At 51.5% G+C, this 21,844-nt stretch overlaps 1 pseudogene across 1 annotated transcript; it reads right to left on the bottom strand.

The window, feature by feature from the left end:
• Positions 1-284: 284 nt before the first annotated feature.
• On the bottom strand, positions 285-18,293 carry LOC130838104 (cytochrome P450 2A13-like; annotated as a pseudogene). Its single transcript, XR_009049630.1, has 18 exons — positions 18,114-18,293; positions 17,515-17,677; positions 16,412-16,561; positions 16,002-16,162; positions 14,646-14,822; positions 13,418-13,657; positions 13,150-13,291; positions 12,460-12,705; positions 11,108-11,315; positions 9,524-9,585; positions 6,838-6,930; positions 5,494-5,643; positions 5,092-5,252; positions 3,714-3,890; positions 2,365-2,506; positions 1,733-1,920; positions 1,045-1,186; positions 285-511 (listed from the first exon to the last, which is right to left on the bottom strand). The product of XR_009049630.1 is annotated as a cytochrome P450 2A13-like (transcript).
• Between the last annotated feature and the right edge of the window lie 3,551 nt (positions 18,294-21,844).

Consider the following 21,844-nt stretch of genomic DNA (forward strand, 5'->3'; position numbering starts at 1 on the left):
TACTGTTCCCCATGACATAGGTTTGTGAGTATGAAGGGAGGTGAGTGTATGACACTTTTAACCTAGAGCTGACACAGGGTACTTGCTCAGTAAATATCTGTTATTGTTGTATTCAAAGTGTAGTATAAGGTTTCTTTTCCTCTCATCCCACCTCTAGCAAGGGGAAGAGAGTCTGTTCTGTTTCTTCTTCCTCTCCTATCCACCTTGCCCCTTCCTTTCTCCCTGTCCACCATCTCCCATCCTTATCTTTGCCCCTCCCCTAACACCACCCTGGCCACTCCCTCCCCCATTTGCCCCACCCACCAGCCCCGCCCTGGCACAGCCCTGGCTCAGCGGGGCAGGAAGCTCAGGGTGTAGTTTGGTGGGATGGTGGCAAAGCCCACGTGTTTGGGGGACACGTCGATGTCCTGGGGTGACTGTGTGGACTTGAGGTGGAAGTTCTGCAGGATGGTGGTGAGGAAGAGAAAGAGCTCCATTCTAGCCAGGCCTTCTCCGAAACAGTACCGCTTTCCTGAAGGAACAGGGTGGGAGGCGTGGGGGTGAGGCTTGTTCTAATTGCTGCCCTGACGCGACTACCTACAGACCCCCAGTTGCATTATTATAGAGAGGGGAGACTGGAATATCAAGGCCTGAGAGACTTTCAGAGAAGTTGCGACTCCTCTCTGAGCCTGTTTTCTGAGAACATGGGGTGGGGGGAGCCAGAACAAGCTGTAGGGTTGGGAATTTTAGGTCACCCTTTAACCAAAATACATACTCCAATATGGCTGCTGTGCTGTCATTGGCTTTCTAGGAATCTGAAGAATATAAGTGACCTTGGACAAATCCTTGACTCACTCTTGGACCTTGACTTTCCCCATCTCTGAAATGGGTATGTTCATCCATTTTCTTTTGCCTGGGCCCCATGTCTTGGTAGTTATGGGGGTTGCAGCTGGTTGTCTCCAGTGTATATGGTAACAGGGACTTGCCAGTTGGAGAAAGATACTAGGTTACACCTGAGAGATGAAGGAAGTCCCCATTGGTGTTGGCTTTGGCAGTGTCTCTTACCGATGGAGAAGGGCACAAAAGCATCACTCTTCTTAAACTGCCCCTGCTCATCCAGGAAGTGCTGGGGGTTGAAATCTCGGGGGTTGGAGAAGAACTTGGGGTCTCTCAGCACAGAGCCCAGCATAGGGAACACTTCGGTGCCCTGGTTGGGAGGAGGCAGGGGACTTTGATAAGGTGGGGTGTGGGATGGGTGTGCTGAAAGCACATAGGTGTGGAGGGGGAATTTGGGTGCCCTAGGGGAAGGGAAGTGGGAGGCATGGGTGTTGGGGTCCTCCGAGGGAGGTATTTTGGGGGAGATGAGATTCATGTATCTGAGACAGGAAGATTGGCAGACATGGGGTTCATGTCCCGTGAGCAGGGAAGTGTGAGGAACATGGTCTCAGTGTCTCCTGGGGCAGAAGGTTTCAGAGACATGCGGTTCATGTCTCCCAAGGCAGGAGGTAGCGGAGATGGGGTGGTCATGTTGCCTGAGTCAGGAATTTTGGGGGACATAGGGTTCATATTCCCTGAGGCAAGAGGTCTGGAGAGATATGGGTTTCAGGAGTCTGTGACTGGAAAGTGGAAGGCACAGGGTGGTTGGGGAAGACTTTGAAGGAGTGGGACAGGGCCTGGGAAGCTTCTAAGGGGAACGGGGTGCAGGGTCACAGGGAGCAGGTTGGGGATCCTTGTAGGCTGGGTGGGGCAGCACCTTGGGTAGGAAGAAGTCTCGAAACTTGGTATCCTTGGTGACTCTGCGGGCCACGCCCATGGGAATGATGTCTCCAAATCTCTGGATCTCGTGAATGAACGCCTCTGTGTAGGGCATGTTGGCTCGGTCCTCGAACTTGGGCTGCCGGTTCTTGCCAATCACGTGGTCAATCTCCTCATGGATTTTGGCTGGGGGAGGAGGGGAACGTGCTTAGCTCCTGCGAGGACTCAGGGCAGGGATGATCGTCCAAATATGTACAATATGCATGACACCCACGTGTGACGTGGAAGTAGACCATTCAGGCCATAGGCACTGTTGGTGCAGGGTCTGGTTCACCTGGTCCTGCCACCATCATAGGGGAGGTGCAAGGGGAGAGGCTTAGGGATGGTCTGGAGGAGCAGATGGTGGGCACGTGGTCAGTTCAGCCAAGGAACTATACACCAATCAGTTCAGGCATTTTCGATATTGTAACAGCTAGTGAAACTGGGCTGGTGCCTCTCAGCGGAGTATCACCTTGTCTCTGGATAGCAGGACGTGTCTGAGGGTCTAGGGACCTGGGAGCAGTGGGACCATTGCAGCGGGCTCATAGGAATTCTGAGGGTCTGTGGCTCTCCCCTGCCCCCCAGCCTTACCCTCCACATCTGGGTGCTTCATGAGCAGTAGGAAGCCCCACCGCAGGGTCGTGCTGATGGTCTCGGTGCCCGCAAAGAAGAGGTTCAGTGTGGTCAGCACCAGGTTCTTCAAGTAGAACTCGATGTTGGGATTCTTCTTCTCCTGCGTGGAGAGAGGGCCTCAGGCCGAGCCCACTCCTCCATGCTCTGCGGGCCCTTCTGGGGTTTTCCCTTTGATCTGCCTCTTAGATCCAGACCAAAGGTTGGAAGCAGGACTCTATTTCTTTGCATTTCCTTTCTTCTCTTTTCGTTCTTGCCTTTCTCCCCCCCCGCAGCTGCACAGCATGCAGAACTTCCTGGATCAGGGATGGAACCCATGCGGCCTAGGGGGAGCATCGAGCTTAACCACTGCACCTCCAGGGAAGTCCAAGGGACTCTGTTTCCTGCACGCTGTGTCTGGTCCTCCAGGCCTTTGCCCAGGATGCAGGCTTTGCCCCAAAATGCCCTCCTCACACTCTTTGCCAGCTGATGACCTGGCCTTTAATTATCAGCTTAGTTGTCATTTTTTCATGGTAAGAATGTTTAGAAACAGAGGGATACAGAGAGACAGTGGCAGTGAATGAGAAAGAGGGACAGAGATGGCATGACAGATTGAATCAGAGAGAGTTAGAGACACTTCCTGAGACACAGATGCAGAATTTTCAGCAACAGCATCGTATTCCTTCACTAAACATCTTGAAGCTTACCATGGAGAAATCCCTCCCTGGGTCCTTTCACCTTGAACCTCAGACCCCATACAGCCCCATCTGCTTTCATCATAGAAGGGAGACTGCCATCCAGATGGGGGTGGGGACCCTCCACTGTGGCATAGTAAAGTCAGGTCACCTGTCCATACAGGTGTATCTGATACCAGGGAATGAAAGGTAAGAGTGCATGGTGGTGAAAAGCACCAGCCTTAGAATGAGAGAGCAGGGTTTGAGCTAGGCTCCACTGCTTCCTCGCTGTGTGACCTCAGACAGGGTATGTATACTCCTGGGCCTAAGTTTCCTCATATGTAAAGTTGGGGTCATAATAGAGAGTCTAGTCCAATTGCCGTCTTGGGTGCTCAAAAGCTGGATACCGTAAAGCACTTAAAGTAGTGCCTGGCGCATGGCAGTGTTGTAGAAATGCTTGCTCTTATGAGTCATACTCACAAGTCCTGCCTGTGGGCAAAAGGGCTCAACAGATGGACCAGTGATGGTTAATTATAATTGGGATTGTGAGGATGATTAGGATGGGGGATGATTTCAAGGGGCCTCTGTTCTCCCCCACCCCAGCCTGCTTTCCCTCTGCCTGGCTGGGACCTCTGCATACTGGCTGTTGGGGTGTACCTCCTGCATGCGGATGAGGAAGGAGTCGATGAAGTCCCTCGGGGAGTTGGGATCCAGCGTGCGTTGGTTCTGTGCCACCTTCTTGGCTACGAAGTCCTCTAGGCCCTGAAGCTCTTTAAATGCCTGTTGCTGTGGCCCTGGCAGGTGTTTCATCACTGAGTAGAACATGTCATAGAGCTGAGGGTGGGGAGAGAAAGAAGGGAAGGGCAGGACCGGTGTCAGTGCTCAGGACCCGATGGGAGTGGGACCTGTCTCAGGGCAAGGAAGGCACTGGGTTAAAGGCACCTGCCCAGATGTTTAGGTATTGCAATAGGACTGGATTGGAATAGATATCTAAGTTTTCACATGAGTTAAGTGTGAGGGCCCCTGTCCAAGAATTAAAGTGAGATGGCCTGAAACACATATGCAGGTAACTGATACACAGGTGATGCTGGATTGGAGCACACACCTGGTGTTCATATATTCAGGTGCTGTGGGTTTGGGAGATATCTGTTCAGGTGTTTAGCTATTTAGTTGGGACTGGTATTGGGAGGACACCTGTGTAGGTGTTTGGCATTGTTGTGGTGTCAGTTGGAGACAGCTGTCCAGTTATTTAGGGAATGTGAATTGGGGGCTTCTGTGGTGGTGTTAAGGTGTTAAAATGGTGCTGGTGTACAGGTGTTTAAATGGCGAGATACCTGTTCAGGTGTTCAGATATTCAGATGGACCAATAGAGGGCACTTCTGTAGGTGTTTGAATGAGCTGGGTTTGAGGACACTTAATTGGGTGTTTGGGGAACAATCTATCCAGGCATTTACCTGTTTAGTTGTCTTGGGAGGGGTAGCTGTCTATATGTTGAATTAATTAAGTGTTCTGGGTAGGGGGCACTGTCTAGATATTCCCATGGGCTGGTTTGGGACACCTGTGTAGATAACCAATGATTTTGGTGGGCTGAATTTTGCAGCGCCAGGTGTTCAGGTAGTTAGGAAGTTGGTTGATGTGATCACTTTTCCAGCTGTTAAGAAATTCAGATGGAAAAATGGAATGTCTTAAGGGGGAGCATCTGTAAGGTATTAAAGTAGGTTGGGATGAGGACCCCTCCCTGGTGAGCAAGCAGGGCTGAGGAAATTTATCTTTCCTGCGTTGTCTATTGTTTTCGTTTTTTTTTTTTTTTTCTGGTGATGGGAGCATCTCTTGGGATATCCAGACATCCTTGGAGACTGGATATTGGGCACCTGTCTGAGGTTTTGGTGCAAGTGTTCAGCTGTCTAAGAGTAGGGCTGGTTTTGAGGGGACTCTGTGTGGAGGAGGATGGGAGATTGGGGCACGTGTCTCCTGTGGGGGAGCAGTTGGCAGGCTGAGGTAGGGCAATGGTGGAGCTAGGCTGGGACGGGGTTACCTGACCGGTAGTCGTAGCTGTGAACTGGAAGCTTCCCAGCATCATCTGCAGCAGTGCCAGGAACTCTTTGTCCTTGTAGTCAAAGCAGTCCCCGAAGACGATGGACCTGAGGACACTGGAGACGGTTTGACTCAGGAAGAACGTGGCATCTATGAAGGCACCTGGGGGTTGGGGTGGGGTTGTGGAGACCGGGATTTGGGGGAGAGTCAGCCAGGCGGTGTGATGCCAGTCTGTGAATCTGAGGAGGGCACAGAAATGCTAAGCCAAACTTCCAGCCTCGGACTCCAGAGCTGGGAGTCTGGACGTCTTCCCCCAACCTAGCCACCTTTTGGGGCCAGAACGTGTGTGTCGGGTCAGGTGTTTTCCTTCTCCCTCTCGCACACTCCAGGGTCCCCCACTCACCGCGCGTGCCCCTGAAGGCCTGGATGAGGAAGCCCGCCTTCTCCTGGATGCGCTCCTCGATGCCGTGCTTGCCCACGCCGAAGTCCCGCAGCGTGGTGATGGAGAAGCGCCTGAGCTGCTTGGCGCGCTCCCCGTTGCTGAACGCCACGCCTGCGGAGGACCGGTAGGAGTGGGGGAGGGCAGAGAGGTGCGGGGCAGTTTAAGGCCAGAGCCTGGGCTCCCTGAGAGGAAGGGGGAGGTGGGCCTAAAGAGAGCAAGTGGGAGAAGAGCGGGGAGGGGAGGGGAGGGCGGGACAGAGGGTTGGAGGAGACAAGGAGGGGGGTGGGAAGGGAGGGCGGGTGAGAAACAGACAAACAGAGATAGACAGACAGAGACAGACAGAGAGAGACATACCGCAGAGAGAGATATAAACTCAGAGAGACGCAGAAAGAGAGAGATACCGAGTTGGAAGAACAGGATGAGAAGGAGAGAGGCGAGAGAGATACCGGAGAACAGAGAGAGAGACTCCCAGGAAGAGAAAGAGAGGAGGGAAGGAGGGGAAGTGAGAAAGGAGAAGCTCTGGGAGGCAGTTCTAATAATCGCAAAGATTCTACTAGTTGTGAAGGTGAAAAGAGAAACATAGGGAGGGAGAAACAGAGAGGGTCCGGGAGGAGGAGAGGCTGTTACCAGCAGATGGAGGCATGGGGATTTTGAAGGAGAAATAATGTGAAAATCTAATGCTCGGAAAGACGGGAAAGAGGGCAGGAGAGAGAAACCTGGGGAAGTCCAGAAACTGAAAAGGAGAAAAAGACAAAAAGGCATATAGAGGGACTTCCCTGGTGTCACCGTGCATAAGACTTTTGGCTCCCAACGCAGGGGGCCTGAGTTGGACCCCTGCCCAGAGAACTAGATCCCACATGCATGCCATAACTGGGAGTTTGCATGCTGCAACGAAGGAGCCTGGGTGCAGCAACTAAGGAGCTGGTGAGCCACAAAAAAGGAGCCTGCCCGCCACAACTAACACCCAGAACAAGCAAATACATACATACATACATACATACATACATACATACATACATATTTTAAAAAGAGGCATATGGAGATAGAGGCCCAGGTTTCCAAAACAGACATGCCAAGAGCTTCTAAGAGATACAGAGAAGGAAGGGACATCTCGTGAAAGAGAACAGGGAGATGGGGCAGAGAGAGGCAGGGAGAAATGCAAATGCAGGAGCAGAGGGGGCTCACCAGCAAACAGGAGTGGGAACAGAGAACACCAGGAAGTCAGCAGAAGAAGGTTGAGGACACTGAAGCCATCAAGTCTGCCTGACCACATGCCCCTGCGCCCTGACCCTCGGTCCCCCTCACCATAGTCTTTGGAGAGCCACGTGAAGGTAGCTTGCTCTCCTCGCCCACTGAATTCCTCCGCCTGGTCCATGCTGCTTCTTCACGCCCAGAATCCTCATTGGAGCCTCAAAGTGAGATCAGGAAGGGGGTTATAGAACTGACCATCTGTGATTAGGCAAGAGATAGGAGACCAGAGCTGGAATTCCGTGGAATGTTCCACAGAACTGGAGAAGAGTAACTCATGGTCTCTGGTGCCAGAGGGACCTCCAGGGCTTGTGAAATAGTAATAACCACCAATATGATACTGAAAAATCCCAACTGTCTTCAAGGGTTAGAATTGAGAGAGAGCCCCACTGGTTCCCTACCCAGATCCTTAGGGAAGTCCACTATGTTGATTGTATCAATTCTATTATTATTATTATTACTATTATCATTAATAATGTTTCCCATTTTCCATGTGGGTATACTGAGGACAGAAAACCGAGAGTGGGCCGGGGGCACATGTGTGACCCCTGTCTCTCCTGCTCTGCACTCATTTGCCCTTCCTGGGATTGGGTTTCCCCACCCGTGGAAAGGGAGAATTTGGGAAGAGAAAGTTGTATGTGAGGGTGTGTGATGTCCCCGTTAGGGGCGATACCTGCTGTGTCAGGGCTGCTCTTAGCAGGTAGAGGAGAGTATATCTGGGGAGATTCGGGTAAACGCCAGCGTTAGGAATAGAGAGGGGCCCTAGGATGCTGAAAGTGGGAGTAGGAAAATGAGGAGAGTCCTGCTGTCCTTCCCTCACTGACTTTTTCCCTCCATAATGATGGTTACCCTGGAAAGCACCCGCTCTGAAGATGAAGTTCACAAGTGCAGGATCTCACTGGTCCTTGTCCCAGTGGGGCTGGTTCATTAGCATCTTCATCTTGAGGTTGAGAAGCCTGAGACTCTGTAAAGCCACTTGCTGGAGGTCACACAGGTAGTAAGTGTGGGAGCAGGGAGTTGAACTCTCTGTCCTACTTCTTCCTCCATTGACTGGTCTAGGCCACCCTGGGGGCCACGTGGAGGTCACGTTTAGCAGCAGGTGGGTGCTGTGATTGGCAGCAGCATTGGAAACAGGGTTTACATGAGCAGGTCCTGCTATGGGCATCAGGTGGCCTGGGGTGGGGAGAGGCATCCTGTTGACATTGAGCCTGCCCCCAGGTAGACACTAAGATTGAAATTAAGTTGACATTGAAGGAGATAGCAGGGAAACAGTAACAGCAGCATCTCTGGTGTCACACGGGCTCTGAAAATAGGTACATGTGGCTACTGGGGCTGCCTCCAGGAGGGCATAAGGGTGGCACCATATAGGTCCCGAGGTGGGTCCCACTTAATGCTGTTATGGACGCCACATTGGTGCTGAGATGGGTCCTATGTGGGCCTGAGAGATGCCCCAGATGGCACTGGACAGGCTGTGGCAGTGAGACTACCCTGCTCAGGTGCCACATCTAGCCTTAGAAAAGTGCTTCTGGGTGACGTTGGCAAGGCCAGGACTGGCATCTTGCTCAGGTTATTCTAGGCCCTAAGATCTGAGTCCTGGGGGAAGGGAACAAAGGGCAGAGGCCAAAGTAGAGAGATGAAAGTTGTTTGTTGGTTTTGGAGGGGGAAGGGGAGGGCAAGAGATGAGCACAGGCTTGGCAGGTATCAGTCCCCCTGATCCCGATCCCAGCCTGCACCAGGCCTGTCCCCTCCTCTTCCCTCTGTTCCCTGTCAAGGAGAGGGGTATAAAAAAATAAATAGAAATAGACATTTGGGGAATTTGTTTTCCACTGAGTTTGGCAGCAGCAAAGGCACTGAGTCCAGAGAGGCTGTCATGAGCTTGCTGTTGAGGGGGTGAGGGGGTAAGACCAGGAGAAGCACTTGGGCACTGAGAGATCAAGTGAATTTGGTGTTTTGTTGTCTCTTCTTCTTCTTCTTCTTCTTCTTCTTCTTCGTCTTCGTCTTCGTCTTCGTCTTCGTCTTCGTCTTCGTCTTCGTCTCCGTCTCCTTCTCCTCCTCCTCCTCCTTCCCCTCCCCTCCCCCTCCCCCTTTTCTTCTCCTCCTCCTCCTCCTGCCCCTCCCCCTCCCCACCCCATCCCCCTCCCCCTTCTCCTTCAGACTTTTATTGGGATATAATTGACATAAAATAACCTGCATATATTGAAAGTGTCCAATTTGATTTCTTTTCCTTATTAATAATGTATATTTGCTAATCCCAATCTCCCCGTTCATCCTCCCCCAATCCATCCGCCCCCCCACCCCTTCCCCCATGTTCAGAGAGAGGCTCAGAAAAACCCAAGGAGTGAGCAACAAAGCCTGGACCAAAATCCAGGGCTCCTGTTCACACCTCTATCCCAGCACTGTCCCTTTGCTGGGTTGGGTCATTGGCCCTTCCAGAGCAACCAAGCTGAGAGTGTCCTCTCTGGACAGGTGCGATCGAGGCAGTGGTGGCTGGAATGTGACTTCTCTTGGCACCTCCAGTGAATGCCTTGATGGACTCCTGCTTTTCCCCCTTCAGGTGTAAGTTTGAGGATTCTGGGGGTTGTCTTGTTCTCTCTTCCCTCTCACTTCCCTTCTTGCTGGGCAAAGACCTACTAGCCACTCTGTCGTCCCTTGGAGATGTGTCTCATAGAACCCAGCTAGCTCCAGCCCCTCCTTTCTTCTCTTGACTACTTCTCAGAAGGAACGTTCAGGTGAGAGAACTGACGTTTGCCACCAGGGGAGCTGGGGATGCGGTTGTCAAGGATGTGGGCAGAGGAAACTCTGATGCTAAAAATTGGAGGATCAGGAGTTCCAAGCATCAGTAATTCAAATGTTTTAAGTTTTGGGGGAGCCGCAATTCTAAGATTATGAATTGTTGACTCTGCAGTTCCAAGATTCGACAGCTTAGTTATGCCACAATTCTAAGATTCCCCCAGGTGAGGTTTCTAGAAGCCTCTTAAAGTGACATGCACATGGATGGATAAGGTTAGATTCCCAAATCTGCATTGTTAAATAGTGTGTTTGTATAATAAGGAGTGTAGCCCTGTGGATCCTTATCTCCCTCCCATGAGGAGGAAGCAGCCAATTCATGGAACCCATGTTACCAAACAGAGATACTGGAAATTCAGAAACATGATTATCGTCCGCTGTTATGAAACGTGCCGGGTTCAAAGGACCAGATTTCCTCTCCTTTGATCTCAATCACTGGTGCTTCGAGTGTGGCATGTTTTATGGAGGTGGAATCTGTGTAGCATTCAGATATAACGTTAGCTCTAACTGTAGATGTAACACAAAGATCTAAAGCTGATGTGTATGAGTGTTTAGACTGTGCAGTGCTGAGGGATGCCACTTCTAAGGGGACGTACACTAACTTATCTGGGAGGAAGCAGGGGATTCAGAGACTTTCTGCAGACCCCAGATCCATCAGGGAGAGCCTCACCTTCAGAAACTCATAGGAAGTATGACTTCCTGCATCCACTCAGGAGAGCATGCAATCACATACTTGTGTGCCTTCCTGCACACATGCATGCACACACTCTCACACAGACTGTGCTGAGAGAACACCTGTGTGGCTTCCAAAATTCTCCTCGCGTTCTCTGAAAGTGTTTCCCTCTCCCACTCATTTCACTAAGAAGTCTGACTCCTGTCCCCAGGGGTGACTGATTGGACAGAAGAGCTTATCTGGTGGTGGGCGTGAAATATGCCCTGGCATCTAAGGTGTGCACGATTAGGCAAGAGTGTGGGCAAGCGTGTGGTGCAGTCAGGGCTCTGGAAACATCCCCTGCACAGAGCTGCTCAGGTTGTGGAATAAAATAATAAGGTTTTTTTTTCACTAGAGGAAGAGATGCTTTTCTGAGATCTCCCCAAAGGACTGTGGGCTAAGTACAGTCCCTAAGCACACGCGTGTTCATGTACCTACTGAGTACTTACTTGTGTTCTGGGGGACCTCAGATAGACACTTACGCTTTCTGGACCTCATCTTTGTTAACTGTATAAAAGGGCATGTATACTGTTTCCTGAGACATAGGTTTGTGAGTATGAAGTGAGGTGAGTGTATGAGTCTTTCAGCATAGAGGTGACACAGTGTACTTGCTCAGTAAATAATGACTTTATTGTTCTATTCAGAGTATAGATTAGGTTTCTTTTCCTCTCATCCTACCTCTAGGAAGGGGAAGAGGGTCTGTTCTGTCTCCTCTTCCTCTCGTATCCACCTTGCCCCTTCCTTTCTCCCTGTCCCCCCATCCCCCAGCATTAGCCCCCCCTCCCCCAACCCTGCCTTGGCCCCTCCCTCCCCATTTGCCCCACCCACCAGCCCCGCCCTGGCACAGCCCTGGCACAGCAGGGCAGATAGCTCATGCTGTAGTTTCCTGGGATGGTGGCAAAGGCCATGTGTTTAGGGGACACATCGATGTCCTGGGGTGACTGTGGGGACTTGAGGTGGCAGTTCTGCAGGATGGTGGTGAGGAAGAGAAAGAGCTCCATTCTAGCCAGGCCTTCTCCGAAACAGTACCGCTTTCCTGAAGGAACAGGGTGGGAGGCGTGGGGGTGAGGCCTGTGCTCATTCCTTCCCAAACCCAATACCCACCCACATTGCACTCTCCCAGGGCGGAGGGGCTGGAATATCCAAGCCTGAGAGACTTTCAGAGACGTTGCCCCCAGGTCTGAGCCTGTTTCCTTGGAACATGGGGTGGGGGGAGCCAAAACATGCTGTAGTCGTGGGAACTTCAGGTGCCCCTTCCCCCCAAAAACACACTCAGATATGGCTGCTGTGCTGTCATCACCCTTCTAGGAATCTGGAGAATTTAAGGGACCTCGGACCAATCCCTGACTCACTCTGGTCCTTGATTTTCCTGATCTCCGAAATGGGTATGTTCATCCCTTTTCTTTTGCCTGGGTCCATTGTTCTTGGTAGTATGGGCGTTGCAGTTGGTTGCCTCTAGTGTATAGGTAAGAGGGACTTCCAAGTTGGAGAAAGATACTAGGTTACACCTGAGAGATGGAGGAGGCCCCTGTGGGTGTTGGCTTGACAGTGTCTCTTACCAATGGAGAAGTGCACAAAAGCAGCACTCTTCTTAAACTGCCCCCAGGAAGTGCTGGGGGTTAAAATCCCAGGGCTTGGAGAAGAACTTGGGGTCTCTCAGCACAGAGCCCAGCTTAGGGAACACTTCGGTGCCCTGGTTGGGAGGAGAGAGAGGAGTTTGATAGAGGGGAGAGGGGAACGGGTGTGCTGGAAGCACATAGGGGTGCAGGGGGAATGTGGGTGGCCTTTGTGAAGGGAAGTAGCAGGCTTGGGAGTTGGAGTCCTCTGAGGGAGGAGCTTTGGCGAACATGAGATTCATGTATGTGAGACAGGAATTCTGGCAGACATGAGGTTCATGTCCCCTGAGCAGGGAAGTATGAGGAACATGGGCTCTGTGTCTCCTGTGGCAGAAGGTTTCAGGGACATGCAGTTCATGGCTCCCAAGGCAGGAGGTTGGGGGGATGGGGAGTTCATGTTGCCTGAGTCGGGAATTTTGGGGTCATAGGGTTCATATTCCCTGAGGCAAGAGGTCTGGAGAGATATGGGTTTCAGGAGTCTGTGACTGGAAAGTGGAAGGCACAGGGTGGCTGGGGAAGTCTTTGAAGCAGTGGGACAGGGCCTGGGAAGCTTCTAAGGGGAACGGGGTGCAGGGTCACAGGGAGCAGGTTGGAGATCCCTGTAGGCTGGGTGGGGCAGCAGCTTGGGTAGGAAGAAGTCTCGAAACTTGGTATCCTTGGTGACTCTGTGGGCCACGCCCATGGGAATGATGTCTCCAAATCTCCGGATCTCTTGTATCACGGCCTCTGTGTAGGGCATCTTGGCTCGGTCCTTGAACTTGGGCTGCCGGTTCTTGCCAATAACGTGGTCAATCTCCTCATGGATTTTGGCTGAGGGAGGAGGGGAAGGTGTTTAGCTCCTGCGAGGACTCAGGGCATGGATGATCGTCCAAATATGTACAACATGCATGACACCCACGTGTGACGTGGAGGTAGACCATTCAGGCCATAGGCACTGTTGGTGCAGGGTCTGGTTCACCTGGTCCTGCCAACATCATAGGGGAGGTGCAAGGGGAGAGGCTTAGGGATGGTCTGGAGGAGCAGATGGTGGGCGTGTGGTCAGTTCAGCCAAGGAACTATACACCAATCAGTTCAGGTATTTTCGATATTGTAGCAGCTAGTGAAACTGGGCTGGTGCCTCTCAGCTGAGTATCACCTTGTCTCTGGATAGCAGGACGTGTCTGAGGGTCTAGGGACCTGGGAGCAGTGGGACCATGGCAGCGGGCTCATAGGAATTCTGAGGGTCTGTGGCTCTCTCCCGCCCCCCAGCCTTACCCTCCACATCTGGGTGCTTCATGAGCAGCAGGAAGTCCCACCGCAGGGTCGTGCTGACGGTCTCGGTGCCCGCAAAGAAGAGGTTCAGTGTGGTCAGCACCAGGTTCTTCAAGTAGAACTCGGTGTTGGGATTCATCTCCTCCTGCGTGGAGAGAGGGCCTCAGGCCGAGCCCACTCCTCCGTGCTCTGCGGGCCCTTCTGGGGTTTTCCCTTTGATCTGCCTCTTAGATCCAGAAGAAAGATGGGAAGCCGGACTCTATTTCTTTACCTTTTCTTTCTTTTCTTCTCTTTTCTTTCGTTTTCTTTCTTTTCTTCTCTTTTCTTTCGTTTTCTTTCTTTCTTTCTCTCTCTCTCTTTCTTCTTTCTTCCTCCCTTTCTTCCTTCCTTCCTTTCTTTTGTTTCTTTCTTCCTTCCTTCCTTCCTTTCTTTTTCTTTCTTCTTTTGTTTTCTTTTTCCCCAGCTGCACAGCAGGCACAACTTCCTGGACCAGGGATGGAACCCAAGCCGCCTGCAGGGAGAGCACAGAGCTTAACCACTGGACCTCCAGGGAAGTCCAAGGGACTCTGGTTCCTGCAGGCTGTGTCTGGTCCTCCAGGCCTTTGCCCAGGATGCAGGCTTTGCCCCAAAATGCCCTCCTCACACTCTTTGCCAGCTGACTGCCTGGCTTTTAATTATCAGCTTAGCTGTCATTTTTTCATGGTAAGAATGTTTAGAAACAGAGGGATACAGAGAGGCAGTGGCAGTGAATGAGAAAGAGGGACAGAGATGGGATGACAGATTGAATCAGAGAGAGTTAGAGACACTCCCTGAGACACAGATGTAGAATTTTCAGCAACACCATTGTATTCCTTCACTAAACATCTTGAAGCTTACCATGGAGAAATCCCTCCCTGGGTCCTTTCACCTTGAACCTCAGACCCCATACAGCCCCATCTGCTTTCATCATAGAAGGGAGACTGCCATCCAGATGGGGGTGGGGACCCTCCACTGTGGCATAGTAAAGTCAGGTCACCTGTCCATACAGGTGTATCTGATACCAGGGAATGAAAGGTAAGAGTGCATGGTGGTGAAAAGCACCAGCCTTAGAATGAGAGAGCAGGGTTTGAGCTAGGCTCCACTGCTTCTTTGCATGTGACCTCAGACAGGGTACGTATACTCCTGGGCCTAAGTTTCCTATGTGTTAAATTTGGGGTCATGATAGAGAGCCTAGTCCAATTGCCGTCTTGGGTGCTCAATAGCTGGATACCGTAAAGCACTTAAAGTAGTGCCTGGCACATGGCAGTGTTGTAGAAATGCTTGCTCTTATGAGTCATACTCACAAGTGCTGCCTGTGGGCAAAAGGGCTCAACAGATGGACCAGTGATGGTTAATTATAATTGGGATTGTGAGGATGATTAGGATGGGAGATGATTTCAAGGGGCCTCTGTTCTCCCCCACCCCAGCCTGCTTTCCCTCTGCCTGGCTGGGTCCTTTGCGTACTGGCTGTCGGGGTGTACCTCCTGCATGCGGATGAGGAAGGAGTCGATGAAGTCCCTCTGGGAGTTGGGATCCAGTGTGCGTTGGTTCTGTGCCACCTTCGTGGCTATGAAGTCCTTGAGAACCTGAAGCTCTTTAAATGCCTGTTGCTGTGGCCCTGGCAGGTGTTTCATCACTGAGTAGAACATCTCATAGAGCTGAGGGTGGGGAGAGAAAGAAGGGAAGGGCAGGACCGGTGTCAGTGCTCAGGACCCGATGGGAGTGGGACCTGTCTCAGGGCAAGGAAGGCACTGGGTTAAAGGCACCTGCCCAAATGCTTAGGTATTTTGATGCAGCTGGATGGGAATAGATATATAAATTTTCACATGAGTTGTGTGAGGGCTCCTGTCCAAGGATTATAATGAGATGGACTGAAACACACATCCAGGAATCAGATATGCAGGTGATGCTGGATTGGAGCACACATCTAGTGTTCATATATTCAGGTGATGTTGGGTTGGGAGATACCTGTTCATGTGTTTAGCTATTTAGGTTGGACTGGTATGGAGAGGTCACCTGTCTAGGTGTTTAGGCATTTGTGTGGTCTCAGTTGGAGACAACTGTGCAGATATTTAGGGAATCTGGATTGGGGGCTTCTGGACAGGTGTTAAGGTATTAAAGTGGCACTGCGTCAGGTGTGAAATGGGGAGATACCTATTAATTGTTCAGATATTCAAATTGGCTAATACAGGGCACTTCTGTCGTGCTGGATTGGGGGATACTTATTTGGTTGTCTGGGGAGCAATGTATCCAGGTGTTTACGTGTTTAGTTGTCTTGGTTGGGGTACCTGTACAAATGTTGAGATATTTAAGTGAGCTGGGTAGGGGGCACTGCCTAGATATTCCTGTGGGCTGGTTTGGGACCCAGTGTAGATAACCAGTGATTTTGGTGGGCTGAGTTTTGCAGCACTAGGTGTTCAGGTAGTCAGGAAGTGGGCTGACGTGATCACTTGCCCAGCTGTTAAGAAATTCAGCTGGAAAGATAGAATGTCTTAAAAGGGAGCATCTGTTAGATATTAAAGTAAGTTGGGATGAGGACCCCTCCCTGCTGAGAAAGCTGGGTTGAGGACATGTATCTTGCCTGTGGTGTCTATTGTTTTTCTTTTTCTTTTTCTTTTTTTGTTGGTGGGGGCATCTTTTGGGATATCCAGGCATCCTTGAGTATGGGGCACCTGTCCTGGGTTCTGATGCAACTGCTCAGTTGTCCTAGAGTGGGCTCTGATTTTGAGAGGACTCTGTGTGGAGGAGGATGGGAGTTTGGGGCACGTGTCTCCTGTGGGGGAGCAGTTGGCAGGCTGAACTAGGGCAATGGTGGAGCTAGGCTGGGACGGGGTTACCTGCCCGATAGATGTAGCTGTGAACTGGAAGCTTCCCAGCATCATCTGCAGCAGTGACAGGAACTCTTTGTCCTCGTAGTCAAAGCGGTCCCCGAAGACGATGGAGCTGATGACACTGGAGACGGTTCGACTCAGGAAGAACGTGGGATCTATGAAGGTACCTGGGGGTTGGGGTGGGGTTGCAGAGACAGGGATTTGGGGGAGAGTCAGCCAGGCGGTGTGATGCCAGTCTGTGAATCTGAGGAGGGCACGCAAGTGCTGAGCCAAACTTCCAGCCTCAGACCCCAAAGCTGGGAGTCTGGTCACCTTTCGCCTTCCCCCAACCTAGGCCCCTTCTTGGGGCCAGAACGTGTGTGTCGGGTCAGGTGTTTTCCTTCTCCTTCTCTCACACTCCTGGGTCCCCCACTCACCGCGCGTGCCCCTGAAGGCCTGGATGAGGAAGCCCGCCTCCTCCTGGATGCGCTCCTCGATGCCACGCTTGCCCACGCCGAAGTCCCGCAGCGTGGTGATGGAGAAGCGCCTGAGCTGCTTGGCGCGCTCCCCGTTGCTGAACGCCACGCCTGCGGAGGGCGGGTAGGAGTGGGGGGAGGGCAGAGAGGGGCGGGAGGCCCAGCCCAGACCCCGGGGTCCCTAGGGAGATACAGAAGTGGGCGAAGAGAGAGCGCGAGGGGGAGAAAAAGCCAGGAGGAGAGGGGAGGGAGAGACAGAGGGTGGGAGGAAGGAAGGAAGAGAGGGAGGGAGAGAACGGTGCATGGAGGGTGGGGTGGGGCTGGGTGTGGGGCCCCGGGGAGAAAGACAGACACAGAGACAGTCAGAGAGAGACATACAACTCGGAGAAACGCAGAAAGAGACAGAGACCGAGTTGGAAGAGCAGCATCAGATGGAGAGAGGCAAGAGAGATACCCGAGAAAGGAGAGGTAGAGAGACACTCCCAGGAGGAGAGAGGAGGGAAGGAGGGGAAGTGAGATACATGGAGAACTGGGAGGCGGATATAACGATTGTGAGGAATTCTAAAACTGAGGTGGAGAGGAGAGAAAAACAGGGAGAGGGAAACAGAGGGGGCCTGGGAGGAGGGTAGACTGTTACCAGCAGGTGGAGGCATGGGGATTTTGAAGGAGAAATAATGGAGCTTCTAAGACTAAGAAAGAAGAGAAGGAAGGAGAGAGAAACCTGGGGAAGCACAGGTTTCAGAAGCTGAAAAGGAGGAAGAGACAGAAAGGCACATGGAGACAGAGGACTCGGATTGCGAAGCAGAAATCCTAAGAGCTTCTAAGAGATACAGAGAAAGAAGAGACATCTAGTGTAAGAGAACAGGGAGATGGGGAAAGAGAGACAGGGAGAAATAGAGAGGCAGGAATGCTGAGACACATTAGAGACAGAAGGGGCGGCAACAGTGAACAGGAGTGGGGACAGAGAACACCAGGGGAAGTCAGGAGAAGAAGGCTGGGGACACTGAAGCCATCAGGTCTGCCTGACTACACCCCCCTCTACCCCGCCCCACAGACCCTCTCACCATAGCCTTTGAAGAGCCAGTCGAAGGTAGCCTGCTCTCCTCGCCCACTGAATTCCTCAGCCTGGTCCACCAGGGCCTCCTTCACAGCGTCATATCCACACAGCACCACGATCCGCCGGGGCCCCAGGTGCACCGTGAACACAGGGCCGTAGCGCTCGCGCATCTGATGGAGGTGAGTGGGAGTGGTTAGAGGGAGCAGCCCCTAGCCTGAACTGGCCCTGTTCCCAGACCTCACATACTGGGATGCATTTCTATAAGTTCTGACGGTCAAGAAGTTGGACGTCCCAAGCTGTGGTCTTCCCTGGCTAGGACCCTGATACTGAATCTTTAAAACTCCCCTTTCCTTTCCTTTCCTTTCCTTTCCTTTCCTTTCCTTTCCTTTCCTTTCCTTTCCTTTCCTTTCCTTTCCTTTCCTTTCCTTTCCTTTCCTTTCCTTCCTTTCCTTTCCTTTCCTTTCCTTTCCTTTCCTTTCCTTTCCTTTCCTTTCCTTTCCTTTCCTTTCCTTTCCTTCCCTCTTTCTGACTCTAGTCCAACATTGTCAGTCCCAGGCCAAACTGGCACCCGCATCCCTTTCCACCCATCTCCCTGCCTTGGGACACCTTCATGAGGGAGTTGTACATCTGCTGGGTGTTCAGCTGCAGGTAGTTCCCGATGAATGGCAAAGGGATGGGTCCGGGAGGCAGTTTCCCCTGGAACTTCCTCTGCCGCCAGACAGATATCAAGACCATTGCAGTCAGGCAGGCCAGCAAAGCCAGAAGAAGCAGCCCTGAGGCCAGCATGGTGGCACTGGGTGTGATGGTTAGCTGGTGATGTCTGGGATGGTTTGCTTTTATACTACCTGGGAAAGAAGGGCAGACTTTGATCCTGATTATATAATTGTCTCATTTCATCTCCAACTACACCCCCTGCTATGCTCCCTGCCTTTCTTGGGACACAGCCAGCAAGGAAGGAGGAGAGGGAACCTCAGGTCAGATTACCAGGGAGTGGGCCCCAAATTGGAATTTGTGGTTCTCTCAGGAGAGGCTACCTCACACTATGGACTTTGGGGGGTGGGCATTAGATAAGCTCCAGAACTGAAGATTTTGGAATGATTGCTATGGGGAGCCCCTGAGCTTTGTATTTTGGATCTCAGAGTGAGAAGGGACCCCATGGTGGTGGTTTTTGGGGTCTTGGGAATGAAGGAATCAAAGATGTGGATATGAGGGAGTTAGAATGAGACAGGATGTGTGGCTGTGGACTTGGGGGTCTTTTGGTGAGGACGGATGTAGGTCGAAGGATCTCGTGGTGGAGAGAGATTCCAGGGAATGGATGTGAGGGTCCTGAGGTGAGAAAGGACCCTGAGCTGTGGATGTGGGGCTCCCGGAAGGAGACTCCATCTGGATTGTGGAGTCTAAATCTGACCCCAGAGGCTGACCTGCTTTTATTTTGGACAGCGTGCTGCCTTTTGATGCCCAGAATCCTCATTGAAACTTCAAAGTGAGATCAGGAGGAGGTCATAGAATTGACCATCTGTGGTTGGGCAAGAGATAGAAGGCCAGAGCTGCATTTCTGTGGAATGTTCCACAGAACTGGAGAAGAGTAACTCATGGCCTCAGGTGGCAGAGGGAGTGGCCAGGGCTTGGGAAATAGTAATAGCCACCAATAGGATATTGAAACATCCCAACTGTCTCAAGGGTTAGAATTCACAGAGAGCCCCGCTGGTTCCCTCCCAGATCCTTAAGGAAGCTCATTATGTTGACTGTATCATTTCCATTATTATTATTAATGTTACCCATTTTCCACGTGGGTATACTGAGGACAGAAAACAGAGCGTGGGCCAGGGGCACATGTGTGACCCCTGTCTCTCCTGCTGTGCACTCATTTGCCCTTCCTGGGATTGGGTTTCCCCACCAGTGGAAAGGGACTATTTGGGAAGAGAAAGTTGTATTTGAGGGTGTGTGATGTCCCCGTTAGGGGCAATACCTGCTGTGTCAGGGCTGCTCTTAGCAGGCAGAGGGAACTATGTCAGGAGAGATTTGTGTAAACGCCAGTGTCAGGAACAGAGAGGGGCCCTAGGATGCTGAAAGTGGGAGTAGAGAAAAGAGGAGTGGTCCTGCTGTCCTTCCCTCACTGACTTTTTCCCTCCATAATGATGATTACCCTGGTAAGCACCCGCTGTGAAGATGAAGTTCACAAGTGCAGGATCTCACTGGTCCTTGTCCCAGTGGGGCTGGTTCATTAGCATCTTCATCTTGAGGTTGAGAAGCGTGAGACTCTGTAAAGCCACTTGCTGGAGGTCACACAGGTAGTAAGTGTGGGAGCTGAGAGCTGAATTCTCTGTCCTACTTCTTCCTCCATTGACTGGCCTAGCCCACGCTGGGGGCCACGTGGAGGTCACGTTTAGCAGCAGGTGGGTGCTCAGATTCAGGTCAGCATTGGACACGTGGATTACATGAGCAGGTTCTGCTATGGTAGCCCTAAGGAGGGAGGGGCAGCCTGTTGTCATTGAGCCTGTCCCCAGGCAGACACTAGGATTGAGAATACGTTGACATTGAACTAGATACCAAGAAAACAGTAATAGAGCCACCTCTGGTGTCAAGAGGGCTCTGAGAATATGCATGGGTGGGCACTGGGGCTGCCTTCAAGAGGGTATAAGGGTGGCACCATATAGGTCTGAGGTTGGTCCAAGCAGGTTCTGATATGAACACCATGTGAGTGCTGAGATGGGTCCTTGTGGGCCTGAGAGGTGCCCCAGGTGGCCTCTGCACAGGCTCTGACAGCCGAACAACCCTGCCCAGGTGCCTCCTCCAGTCTTGAACAAGTGCAGGTGGGTGAGGTTGGCCCTCCCAGGAATGGCATCTTTCTCAGATCATTCTGGGTCCTGAGGTCTGAGTCCCCTGGGGAGGGGACAAAGGGCAGAACAAAGCAGAGAGGAAAGTTGTTTGTTGGTTTTGGAGGGGTAAGAGGAGGGCAAGAGGATTAGCACAGGCTTGGCAGGTATCAACCCCCCTGATCCTGATCCCAGCCTGCACCCGAGCTGGCCCAAAGCCTGGCCCCTCCTCTTCCCCCTTGTTCCCTGTCAAGGAGGGAGGTAGCATTTGGGGAGTTGTTTTTTCAATGAAGTTGGCACTAGCAAAGTCAGTGATCCTTCAGACAGGCTGCTGTGAGTTGGATGGTGAGGGGGTGATCGGGTCAGCCCAGGAAGAGCACTTGGGGGCAGTGAGGTCAAGTGACTTTGGCTTTAGTAATTACCCCGGAACACGGAGCGAGAGGTTAGTGTCTCATCATGTGCCTTATCTCCCAAGAGGCAGGACATGTGCCAGCGTGTAATGGCCTGGCTTCTAGAGTAGCTAGTGGTGAAGCCAGGAAAACGCTTTCTCCTCTCTGGGTCTCAGTTTCCCTTTCTGGACAATGGCATAGTGGTTAAGAGCAAAATGAAGACATGGATTGACAGCCTGGATGGGAGGGGAGTTTAGGGGAGAATGGATACATGTATATACCTGGCTGAGTCGCTCTGCTGTGCACCTGAAACTATCACAACATTGTCATTTGGCTATACTCCAATAAAAAAGAAAAAGTTTTTTTTAAAAAAAAAAAAAGGTCTGGATTGGAGCCCTTACCCCATTTTGGTTGTGTGAACGTGAACAGGTAACCTCACCTCCCTGAACCTTATTGGGTCAATGATGGTACTTACCCCTTTGTTTTGATGAGGAATCATCAGGTTAATGCATGTAAACTGCATGGCAGATGGCATTCCGTAAGTATTAGCTGTTCTTATCATGAATGCGTGGGATGAAGGTGATAGATGAGAGGTTCTGTAAACACCCTTCTGGATTTTACATTCTCTGGTACAAAGTTCTGAAAATTTTTCCTTTGGAAAAGGAGAGAGAAAATTTGGGGGGAACCTCCCTCCCCCTTCCTTCCTCAGCACTGCCGAACTGTACTGCTGGAGCTGTGCTTAGGAAATTGACCTTCTAGGCGCCTCCTGGAGGGGTGGTGGGTTAGGGAGTATCTGAGGAAGAGTGGGTCAGGATTAGACCCTCTGGGTGGGCATGGAGCTCTGCTCAGGGCGTGGCTCACCCATCGCACTTTGTCTTTCTCCCCTTGTTTCTGACCTTCTGTGTGTCTTGCTCTTTCTCCTTCCCTGAAAGTTACCATGCCTTTCAACCCTCTTGTGTGCTTCTGGATCTCTTTATGTTTGTGTCATGTTGTCCAGTAGGTTCTCCTAGATGCCTCAGTCAGTTTTTCCCTTATTTATTTATTTAGTTTGAGATTTTTATCTTTTAGTTTTATTAATAGACTTTAAAGAGTTTTATATCACCGAAAATCGAGCATATAGTAGGGTATTTCC

Source organism: Hippopotamus amphibius, chromosome 16 (genome assembly GCF_030028045.1).
Source record: "Hippopotamus amphibius kiboko isolate mHipAmp2 chromosome 16, mHipAmp2.hap2, whole genome shotgun sequence".
Classification (NCBI taxonomy): Eukaryota; Metazoa; Chordata; class Mammalia; order Artiodactyla; family Hippopotamidae; genus Hippopotamus; species Hippopotamus amphibius.